The following is a 12,638-nucleotide window of genomic DNA, read 5'->3' on the forward strand; positions in this document are numbered from 1 at the left end:
TGCACGCAAGTGTAAACGCGAGCAGCATAGCTGCGTGCCTGCCTGCTTTCAGCCAGTAATGAATATTATTTGTAATTATTTATAATTTTTAAAAAGATATTTATCAGTCACAGCACTCACAGCAGCCTTTCCTCTTCTGGTAAGTCGAGTAATTTTATGCCAACCGTAAATCTTGCATATCAAGTTGGCTAGCAAACACCGTTGCCATCAACTCATTGTCTGCTGACTTTCTGCTTAATGTGAAACTCATAACAAGTCATGCATGTATGCAAGTGTGTGCAGTTTCGTTTTTTTAAGTACCGGTTCGAGAACCGTTTTAGCACCGGAACCGTTTGAAAAGTACAGAGTAGGCACCGGTATCAGATAAAACCCAAACGAAACCCAACCCTACTCCCACTAGGACCTGACCAGGGTAACACAGTTGGACCTCTGATTGTCCCATTTGTTCCCAGCTTAAGTTTGCCTTGTTGATTTGTAATTGTAAAAGACAAGAGCTAGTAAAAAAGCACAGCTCTTTAAAATACCTCTTTTTAAAGTGCATTGAGGTTCTGTATAGGTTTAGATAAATGAAAATAAAATGAACATGTTTAGATCCAGCACGGAAATTCAACTTTCAGGCGATTCAATTAAATTAAATATCCAACGTTGGGTGCATGTGCAGAATTAATACCCCAGCTGATACACCCTGTATTCCGGTTATGGAATAGCTCCCAAATGATAACGGGTTAGAAGGATGTGTGGAGCTCTGTCTGGGCGACGTGTGTGTGGAGCTTTGTCTGGGCGGTGTGCAGGGACGTGTGGAGCTCTTTCTGGGCGGTGTGTGTCTGGACAGGTGGAGCTCTGTCTGAGCGGTGTGTGTGTGGACGTGTGGAGCTGGTTGGTGGTGGGGCAGCGGTTGACTGCATCGTCAGAGAGAAAGTTTTTGCTTTTCATAAACGTACCACACACACACACTGCTACGTTGTGTGTGGATGTTGAAGCTCGGTCTGACCAGCAATTATTGATTCCTGGACACCTATGTAAATGCGTGGCACATTTCCTACACAGCATTGCTCATTATAACGCTCCTACACAACGACGGCAATAAAAAAGTATTAAAAGTTGCCATGGGACGTAACCATGGTGATAACACCGTTTTTTAAACTGTAATGGTATTAATAAGTACTCGTATCGGTACTCGGCATCGGCAAGTACCCAAATTTAAGTATGTGGTCTGAGAAAGAGTGAAATTGGTGCATCCCTACACATTATACTACATGTTAAAAGGCCCTAAACCATTGATAAATAACAAAAAAAATACAATGGACATACATATTATTAATAAAAGTAATCATTAATGCAGAAGATAATTGACTGTAGGGTGGCCTACACAGAGGATTATTCTATCTAAATCAATCCAATCTGGCCCACTATGTTATCCCACACGCTCACCTGTACCTACATGTATTTAGGCCCCACTTGCTGGGATACTCTCTGAGGAATGGTTTTCCTAAAACAGCAAAGACAGAGAGAGACAGTGACAAGAAACAATGAATATCATGAGCGATACAAGCATAGTAGGAATAACAGCACTTTGGACAAGACAACGGATCTATTGCGCGGTTCAGTATAGTGGCTGGAGAACACTTGTTGAGAGGTGAGGTCCAGTGTAATGAAACCTTACGTCGATGCACCACTGCCCTGTACCAGCAGCAGAGCTTACAAACAAATAGAGTAATTGAATATCAACACAATCCCCAAAGAGCCTAATCAACTACCAGATAACCACATACCTCCCCACCACTAGTAGCTACCAGTGACACACTGTGTGTGTGTGTGTGCATGTGTGCACACAGCTGTTGATTCAAATCATTTTGTTAATAAATAATAATAAAATAAAATTAAATTAAAATAATACAATTTAGCTATAAAAGAATATGTCCTCAGTTTACCGACTTGAGGTTACTAGCCTACGACAGATTAAAGAGGTAATTTACGGCGCTGATCACAGGCACGTAGCAAACTCAAGCGGAGCTCAAACCAGAAGCCTAGCTATGTCAGCAAAATGAACCGTTGTTTGAGACCAAAGACCTAGCAGACACCAGCAGCTTAGAGCAGAGAGGCCCTTCCACCGTGGACCTCTTGTACCGAGGAGACGGCCCTGTGGATGCGGAGCCTTGCTCAGAGTGTGGAAAGTATCGACAGGAATTGTCGTTGATTGTCAATGAACACAGCACCTCCAATAGGTTGTGTGCAAGAGTGGCTTGCACACCAAAGCCTAAAGCCTGTAAATATGCTACGACATTTGAAAACCAAGCACCCCTCCCTCGCTGCCAAACAGGTCGGCGTTCTTGGCAAAAGAAGGGCTGCCAGCTAGAACATAACCGTCCCTGGCAAAGCTCAGAGGGCATCATATAAGGTGGCATTCTTAAATCGCAATAGGCAAAAAAGCCAACACAATCCAGGAAACTCTTTCAACCCTGCTGCTTTAGCGACAGTGAGCTGAGTCCGTGCCGCTGCCCGACGACCCCGCTGGCCGGTACATCGCCGCCACAGCCCAGGGCATGAAGGGTCTGCTGACCGAGTGAAGAAGAATACAAGGGGTTACATATCCAGACCAGTGGAGCTAACCAATAGATAAGACTCTTGCCATATCCGGTCGGTAAAACAGCAACGCTTTTGGCCCGCCTATATTGATACATCGATGTGATTGATTAATGTTCTGGGCCAGGGGAGGCCCAGAATATACACGAGTATATTGCTCGTTTCCAGAGTGACTCGCTGAGCAAATTCAAATTGTGCTCAAGAAAATCTGTATTGGCGTACCGGTTATCGGCTAAGGCTGATGAAAAATATCGGTGTCGGCCCTAAAAAATCCATATCGGTCGATCCCTACTACCTACCCATGCAAAAAGACTTTCTCTATATTGACAATACAACAAAAATAAGTACAGACCCCGACTGAGCGTGGAGGGTGACCTCCAAAATGAAACCCAGACTGAACCTGTGCTCCCAGCATAGTGCCCGCAAATCTCATTAGACACATGAACGTGCTCTAATGAGTTTAAAGGCCAATATTGAAACCTCTATCGCAGTGGATTCACCTGAAAGATCGGAATGTAAAGCGTGAAAGTGCTGTTCAACTGTTGATTGCTTCTTTTTCTGTATTGTGCTGCAGATGTCTCTGGCTGTTTCGTTACAAAATGTAATTGCTGTATTAATTACTTATGGTTATTATTGTGTTATTTTGTGAATGCTTCAACCCCCTCCGGGGATAGTTGTGTATGGAGTCTCTGGCATTGTTATTTGGGGGTCGGGGGTTGAGCCTATGATAAAGACAGCCTGGTCTGGATCTGATCTCTACTGTTTAGCGGACATGCCTATGGCTAAAACGATGTCTTACAGGGGACATATTATGAAAACAACACTTTTCCTGGGATTTGGGGTGTCATTTTGGGTCTCTGGTGCTCCCACACGCATACAAACTTTGAAAAAAGTCTGTACATGATTTTTTGAGTGAGATATGCATTTCTGAAAGTACCCCACCTACAGTTACCAAACGAGCGAGTCAGTTTCGCGCCCCCTCCTACGTAGGAAGAGGGCACAGTTGAATATTACCTCCCACTTCCCCACTCCCCTCCAATCAGAGCATAGCTAAGATTTTGTGGACCAGCGGACGTACAATTCCTTTCTCTGCCGGACTGCCGCCCAGCTCCCCCCGCCGAAGCTGCCGCCGAAGCTTCGGCGTCAGTCCGGAGGAGGAGACATGGAGGAGAAAGGGATTGTACTCCCGGAGCTCAGCTGCCGGACTGCCGCCGAGCTACCCCCGCAGGACTTTTCAGCTCCGGGAGGACACCTGCCGGAGCAGCCGGAAAGCTTCCGCGGCAGTTCAGCTCCCGGAGTACACCGCTGGAGCTTCGGCGGCAGTCCGGCACGGGGAGCACGGTGGCAGTCCAGCAGCTCAGCTCCCGGAGTACAATCCCTTTCTCCTCCATGTCGCGGTTCATGGACTTCAGAGAGTCAAGGCCAAAGTTACTTTCCCCCAATTCTTCTCAACCATGGCCGAGATATCCCCCACTACGAGTCTTCACTTGTTGTGGAAGTGCCAGAGACGTCAGACGCTGTCTTTATGATTCATAATATGATCCGAGGCGCAAATAGCTTTTGGCCGTGATATTAGATATTGTGGCATCCCGCCGCTGAACCTCGGACCGGGCGGGTCCGAGGATACGCAGTAGGGTCGGGGTATACCGTCACAACCCTCCAGCCGGCAACAGAGAGCACCACGTCTCTCCCCACAATCAGCGTGATAGGGGACACCTGGCCGGAGGGAGGGAAAGGACCAGGAGCCGGCATAAGAGGAGCACCAGACCGGGCGAACAGGGCAAGTGACACGGAGGGAGTACGCACCGCGCCAGGCAAGTGACACGGAGGGAGTACGCGCTAGACCGGGAGAAGGGCGAAGCGACACGGAGGGATTCCGCACCACGCCGGCGATCTAGAGGCCCACGGAGACCCTAGCACGAGGATGCAGACTATTATTCTTGTTGAATAAACGCCGACTGCAGCTTAACCCTTGCTTTCTGTGTGATTCCTGCCGGGTACCTGACACTCGAAACGGGCTGCCACAATATAATATTGTATAAATACCAATATATAATATTATTATTATTATATAATATAGATAGAGCTCCAGAAGTCCGTAAACGGCAATAGTCCCTTCTCCTGCACGCTGTGGTTCAGTCTGACAGCTTATTAGTCAATGGGCAGCAGCTCATTTGCATTAAAGCTACAGACACCAGAAACAGCGCATTCTAAAAAGGGACTGAAACAGAGGGGAATAGCGGTAGGCGAGATTTTTTTCCCTATAAGATATTTCCAGCAAACAGCTTCAAAAACATGTTTTCTGGAACTCAAATACTATGTTTAATTGTTGGGAAAACACTATAATATGTCTCCTATAAAGGGGTGACATCATGCTTTTTCGACTTTTCCCTTTGCTTTGGACTGTAATATGTCGTAGGTATACATGTTTTACGTCTGCTAGGCTAGAGAAATCTAAGTACGAGCCAGGGGGAATATTCATGCCCACTGAGAATGCCCCTCAATAACAGGGGTGGGAAAAAAAAATAGATTCTCCGATGCATCGCGATTCTCTCTAAAACGATGCGCTCTCGATGCAGTCAAGTTAATAATCGGAATTTAAAAAATTACATTTGTTCGCCTTATGCAACATTTTGTTTGCCTGCTGCAGAGCGCTACAGAAAACTCCTTTCTGCATGCTGGTTCTCGTCTATACGCGCCGCACACGTATAGACTGCGCATGCGCGCCCAACACATGCGAGACTGGGAATTGTTTATAAACTTTAAGTAGAGACAAAATGGCTGAGAGCAGCAAACCTTTACGACCTGCACCGGCTTCTTTAAAAGCTCCCGTATGGCAGCTGGACAAGACCTACACCGTGTGTAAGGAGTGTAGAAGTCAAATTAAATACTTAAATACAATACAACAAATCTGCGAAACCACATTTTGCGATTCCACACAGTTGCCACCGAACTCGGAAAGGGCCAAACGGATTACAAAATCCATTGCACAATTTATTGCAATGGATTTAAGACCATACTCTGTCGTGGAGAACAAGGGTTTTCGGGAGATGGTGCATACGCTGGAGCCGAAGTTCAAGATACCTTGTCGGCGATTCTTCACAGACACCGCAAACCCTACACTCTACGCTGAAACCAAATCCAACGTTTTGGATACTTTGAAGAACGCTAGAAGGGTGGCTATAACATGCGATGCATGGACATCAATTGCCACGGTGTCCTACGTTACCGTAACTGCGCATTTCATCAACGGTGAGTGGCAGCTAGTGTCACTTGTGCTCCAAACAAGAGCAATGTACGAGAGTCACACGGGCGCAAATGTGGCCTGCTTGTTGAAGAAGGTAGCAGATGAGTGGCATCTTAATGACGACTTAGTTTTAGTCACAGACAATGCTTCTAATATGGTCGTTGCTGGCCAACTTGGAGGATTTGTGCACTTGAGATGTTACGCCCACACCTTGAATCTGGCTTGTCAGCGAGCGCTCAAGTTGCCTGCGCTGTCTGAGCTCCTGGCGAGGATTAGACGCATCGTTACATTTTTCCACCGCAGCACCGTCGGCACGTACCAGCTGGAGGAGAAGCAGAAGCTACTTGGTCTGCCGTGTCACAAACTGATAACAGACATCAGCACCAGGTGGAACAGTGCGTATGAGATGGTGGATCGTGGAACAGCAGCCGGCTATCTGCGCCGCTTTACTCTCTCCCCAGGTGAGGAAAGGAGAAGCTGATCTCTGTACTCTCACTGAGACAGATGTCTCCAACGCAGAGGATGTAGTTAAGGCCCTAAAGGCAATGAAAGATGCTATTACACTCATATCAGAGGAGAACAGCCCCACAGTGTGTTTGATTGCCCCAATGCAAGCTCAACTCTGCCAGGAAATGACGGGCAATATTGCAGAATCATCAATTACCCGCGAGATAAAGCAGACCATCAACACGGACCTCAGCAAAAGGTACAACTCTGACCTAGAGAGAAGCCTACTTCGTTCAGCTTCTGCTCTAGACCCGAGATTCAAGGGAATGCCTTTCCTTTCTGAGGAGGATATAGAGGAGACATTTGGAAGAGCTGTTGCTGAGGCTGCATCACTTGAGGTAAATAATGCTATTTTATTGTAACATTGTACGATTTTCAAGGTTAACCATTTCCTTTGTGGAATTATAAAATTGTACAACATAACACAATTAAATTACAATATTGAACAGATAGGTAGCTTCATAAATGTATGGTTTTATTTTATTTCTTTATGTGGTTAGGATTGGAGATATTGACATGATATGGAAATATGAAAATGAGGCCGCTGTGGTAATCTGTTCTTATTGTGTTTACCTACAGCAACAGGTGAGAGTGGAAGATGAGGAAAGCCAGCCCAACATAGAGGACACCCACACCACTGAGGAGCAGAACCAAAAATCCTCCACTCCAAATAGAAGAGCTGCCCCCTCTTTGCAAAACCCCTGTCCTCCTAAGAGACGAGCTTCATTCTCTTTGTTGGAGAATCTACTGGGGAATACCTCCGCTGGTGCCACAGCTCAGCACCCCATCTCTGCCTATGCTAAAGTTGAGGAGGAGGTTAGAAAGTTCTGTGGTGGTCCACCAATTCCTCTCTCTGAGTACCCTCTCAGCTGGTGGAGAAAGAATGAGGCGGTGTATCCCCTGCTTTCCAAGTTGGGCAAGCGATACTTCTTTATTCCGGCAACCAGTGTCTCTGCAGAAAGAGTCTTCTCTACCGCAGGGGATATTGTGACTGCCCAACGGAGTACACTCACACTAGAGCATATTGACCAGCTCCTGTTCTTACACAAGAACTTGCATATTACATCCACCAGTTATTAAGCACTTCTACTGTTACTGTTTGTTTAATAAGTTTGCACTTCCATGGTACACTGCCATTATTTCATTGTAGCACTGTTATATTTCTGTTTACTTTTCTTCCTCATATTGCACAGTGTTTTTAAATGAGCTGAATTCCGAGCTGAATTCCAAGCCATACTTTTTGCACAATGTGTTGAAATGCAAGCGGCATACAATTGTGTAGCATAGAAAAAGCAAGCTGCATTGATTATTGCAATGTTCATGTTCAAAGTCATATTTGTGAAAGAAAACCTTTTCCCTAATAATAAATATTGGAGAAGGTAATTCATCTGTTGATTGTCTTTAATGATCACAAAAGTAGGAAGTGATTAGGCAACTCTGAGGAGCAAACTCAGATGTGTATATATATTTTTGAAAAAAAAAATTGTTGCATCGATAATCGGTCTAGAATCGAATCGTTGACCTCTGAATCGGAATCGAATCGTGAGGTGCCAAGAGATTCCCACCCCTACTCAATAAGTGCGTGAAACAGTGCAAAAGTTCTGCCTCCCCAGAATGTTTATAACTTCTCGGGGGTGTGAATTTGCAGACACATGCACAAAGTGTTCGACCAATCGCAACAAAGTGGGCATGCTTACCAATCACAGAAGACTGGGCTAGTCGGGAGGTGGGCCTAAGTGCGACATGATGCAAATCAGACCGTTTTTGAAAGACGCTGAAATTGGTTTTGCAGAAATTAACAGTGAGAATAATAAGGGGTATTTTTAACACAGGCATGTATACCTAAAAAAGCATGACATAGGATATTTAAGACTGCAAAGACTTTGAATCAGAGAGGGATGACTGGCTTTTTTTTTTTAATATACACTGACTGGAAAAGGGGTGGTAATGCAACAGAAGGCACGGTGAGCACCTTGACAACATGCCACACCCTATGAACACTAGGGCTGCAACAACGAATCAATAAAAATTGATAAAAATTGATTACTAAAAGCGTTGGCAACGAATTTGGTCATCGATTCGTATAGTCGTGCAATTAATACGTCATTAGGAGCAGCACTGTTTACAGCCAGCCGCCGAGAGGTTGATTTATGGTTCATGCACGCCCACAGTGAGCTTTAGTGTGAGCGACCACAGCTTGTATTTTGGTCATAATTTAACACTGAACTATAGGCCTATATAAAAGTGTTGTACCTTCACTGACTTTGGGTTAAAAAATAGTGGTATCAATAAAGACTTGGATCGTTAAGGAGTCTCGAAAATGGTATCAATATCAATAAAAATTAACAATCTCCTGTCATCTGAGAGAAATTAAGATGATTTAATTTCTTTTTAACCGTTAGTATTTACCGGTTAAAGATCTTATCGGTTAACCATGGACATCCCTTATATACTGTATATACTGTATATAAATGTATATCATACATTGTATGTTTTTGTGTTATCCCAGTTATGTTTTTTAATTTTTTTAATAATTTAATATTACTTTTAATAGTTCCGGGACATTGGCGCAATAACCTGGTGTTTTTACACTTCAGTCTGCACTATGAATTTGAAGTAATGTTCAGTTTTTGAATAAAGATGCGGCAATTACAAATGTTTTTTTTTTATCCGATGCATTGATTAATCGAAAAATAATCTACCAATTAATCGGTTATTAAAATAATCGTTAGTTGCAGCCCTAATGAACACACAGCATAGTTGGGGCTTCTGCAAAATTGGATTAAACGCTGGGAAAGGAAGTATAGTGGTAGTTAATAAAGAGCACTTAATCCTCCCAACAACGTTTCACTGTGCAATTTAAAAATTATAGAAATACGCAAACTGTAAGCCGAAGTCAACCACTTGCATGTTACACAAGATGACAACATTCCCTCAGGATTGTGTTGGAGGGGCCATTATGCAAGAACCAAGACTTGGTGACCACCAACGCCCTCCCGCCTTGTCCATGATATCCGAGCCAGGCAAGCAAATAGTTCCACCATTGCCAGTTTAACATACTGCTGGAAATGTTGTGTAAGCCCCTGGTCCACTCTACACCCTGAGCTTTGCATTAGCCTAAATCTGCCATGTTGGCCCCCTGCTCGCCCCAGCAGTGCTACCGTACCTTCATAGAGTGAAGGCTGTGGCAATACCATCGTAATAAAAAACGCCAGGGCCAATTAGTTCAAAACGCAGGTTTGGAGGCAAGGATCACTGAAGGAGTAGGACCTTTTCTAGTTCTCCTATGTACAACTTGGCGTCCTAGACTGGTCTCCCCATATCCAGCATAATGTGAAGCGCAATATAAGGCAAAAATAAAAGCAAGTGGCTTCAGCATCTAGCCTCTCACATGATGATGGCCGTCCATGGTCTTCATGAAGACCGTCCGTCTTCTGTTACCATCAGTGAACACGTCAGATCTAGGGGGAGCAGACCCCCATAAAAAAACGTATTGCTAGCTGCCAGAGAGTTGTGGCGTCCCGTCTGTATAAGCTATAAAAAGGAATCATGCCATCAATGATGGCATTACCGACCATGACTCCTGAGGACCCTCGACATGACTGACTAGACGCAGACCTGGACACATTTCAGTCAAAACTACTGTGTACAATGCAACTTTGCCATATTGCCCACTATATTACTATTGAATAACGGACAAAATATGCCCATTCAAGTAACTCAACGTGCATGTTTTTGGAGTAAGGAGGAAGATGGAGTGCCAGAGGAAGCCGGATGGAAACAGTGGGAACCTACCGACTGTATAGATCGGCCTCATCGCACGGCGGTCAAACATAGAACTTACTTGTAACAAGACAGCTACAACAACAATAAACCGCGTCAAGTATTACCTTATAGGTGGGTCTGCAGCCTTATAGGTTCTCAAACCCACAGCTCATTACCAGATCCTCTCGCGTTCCCTTCTTCCACTACAGGCGTTCAGAACCCCACACATGGACAGTGCAGCATCGCCATGGGTCCATAGGTAAGCACTAAGCATTGAGCTCAGCTGACCCAAAGGAATCCAATGCAACAGCCTATGGCTGCCATCTTATTCTGTACCTTCACTTATTCTGACAATGACATCAAAATGCCAAAGTTTGGATAAATATAGAGGCATCACAATAACTCAACCATTGAACCATTTGTAGAAAGCTGCACCCATTTTGAAATCGAACCACGCAACACGTTGGACCTCTTCCCATCATCAGCATCATGCCTACTGCAGCCTGCACATTAAACATGTAGTCCACACTGCTGTAGGGCAGACCACTTGCCATTATTCACCAAGATGCCGCAAAAACAACCCCTGCCGATGTCTGAACGCCATCACGTATATGATGAACCAGCCACATTCTGACTTAGCATCTATACGTCAGCGGTGTGTGTACTGCGACCAGACCATTGGCCGTGGCTTCGCGGTGACCTACGGGGCGTGTCGGCCTGTCTAAATCCTACTACAGTGATTCAACCCACATTAGACATACTGTGCTGCGCCATGATGCTGACTCTCCTAGGCCCAATCTGGACCACCACGTGGTCTCACCTGCTTTGGCGCGGGCAATGTGGGCGCACAGCGTCACCGGTTCAATACCCACCACTTAACTATGAAATACCCAAAACCTCGTCTGATAACTTCCAAAAAAAAAACGCCCAGTCCACATCCACGGCGTTTCCTGCGCAAACGTACATGTAGATGGGGGGATTCAGACCACTATGGATGACTTGCTGTCACACCGACACGAGCGAGCATCAGGTTATACTAACTAGCTGGTTAAGATCGACCACGAAACAGCACGATGAATCACAAACAGACGGATCACCGTGTGCCGTACTGACTATGGATGACAGGTAGCTCCAGCGAGTCCACCGGGTGTCCTCCTCCCGTTAGCATGGTAGCCGGAGCGGGGTCCACGTGTCGGCTCACCTGCACTGGGATAGTGATGCAGTGGACGGCTCGGTCCTCGATCCACTTTACAGTTTGGCATCCAACCCTAACAGCCATCAGACTAAAAAAATAAGTGTCTCCTAGACCCCCACAGACCCGGACACAACACACTGGCCTGAGTGAAGGTGTCAGCCAACAAAGCGACCGCCTTGTCACTGATCGACCTTAGCGCAGATTGCCATTTGTGGTCCACATAGTGTACATTTCACCTCTCAAATCACTATGGTGAGAGGGGAGCCCTTCTTTGTGTGACTGTTGACCGCTAATCATTCAACTTCGATCGGCTGTCTCTACTTTGTGCGGCTCATTATCTCCTGCATGTGGAGGTTTCCTTTTAGATTATCCCCACATCTCTGTTTACAATCACAACCAGGACCAAAACTAAAGCTGGACCCAATTCTGGAAACAGTGAGTCAGGCGGACCCCCTCTCTCCCGGGGAACCGACCTCTCCGACCCCCTGGTCAGGGAGCTATGGTCCGTGTTACGGGAGCTAACCGGGCTATGATGTGGAGGTAGCGTGTAGCGGCTAGGCTAGCCGATGGGAAATGACAATCAAACGCACCAAACGATGATGTGGTCTCGCTGGATTAAACCCGTCTGTGAAGTGGGTTGTGGTTAAGCCAGGACAGGCGTTTAGAAACCAAAGGGAAGGTGGAGCGGGAATGAAGGTGGAGCACCGAAGTCTACTTCACACGTTAGCGTTAGCGTGCTAGCGACTAGCCGGACAGCTAGCGTATACTTCACACAGCACAGTTAGCATACTAGCGGCTAGCCGGACAGCTAACGTGAAGAAAGAACACCCACGTCGTCTTACGGGCTAGCTCCTGAGCTAGCCCAGAACACAGCAGGAACAGCAATCAGCAGATACAACCACACAACAAAGTCAACACGGCTACATGGTTCACACAACCAAACTCGAACATTAGAGTAGAAGTTCATCTTGGGATATCGTAATATGTTCAATGTCACCCATTCCCCCGAAAGAGAGCAATTTATATTTGAAAATATGAAATCCTTGCGCTACCTTTCTCTCCTTGGGTCCGCAGAGCGGGACGGACGGAAGATGTCCCGGAAGCCGGGAGCGGAGGGGTGATTCCGGTCCGGGTCCCTTCATGTGATAACGGTCCCACTGTTTATTAATCACTCATTTTGTTAGAATGTATCTGTTTTTACTTTTAAGTTTTTATTTGATGGTGTAGCGTTTTCTTTGAATTTATTTCGATAACACATTTAAACCCATCTCAAATTCTCCCACACACACACACCAGTTCCACTGGTTAACATACAATGTACAGCAGATGATCTCCGCTACT

At 45.6% G+C, this 12,638-nt stretch overlaps 1 protein-coding gene across 4 annotated transcripts in view; it reads right to left on the reverse strand.

Annotated features, from left to right (window-relative positions):
• The window catches only part of LOC307073693 (eukaryotic translation initiation factor 4 gamma 1-like), a 71,260-nt gene extending 58,880 nt beyond the window's left edge, over nt 1–12,380 (reverse strand). For 2 of the 4 annotated variants that reach the window (XM_079733620.1, XM_079733617.1), the window contains exon 1: nt 12,350–12,373. The gene's annotated coding sequence lies outside the window, so the exon portion shown is untranslated. Of the gene's footprint in view, nt 1–1,431; nt 1,490–12,349 lie in introns of those variants that run through there. The other 2 variants (XM_079733618.1, XM_079733619.1) reach the window with 2 other exon arrangements.
• Nucleotides 12,381–12,638: the final 258 nt, after the last annotated feature.

The sequence above is a fragment of the Pollachius pollachius genome, assembly GCF_949987615.1.
Source record: "Pollachius pollachius genome assembly, chromosome: 3".
Classification (NCBI taxonomy): Eukaryota; Metazoa; Chordata; class Actinopteri; order Gadiformes; family Gadidae; genus Pollachius; species Pollachius pollachius.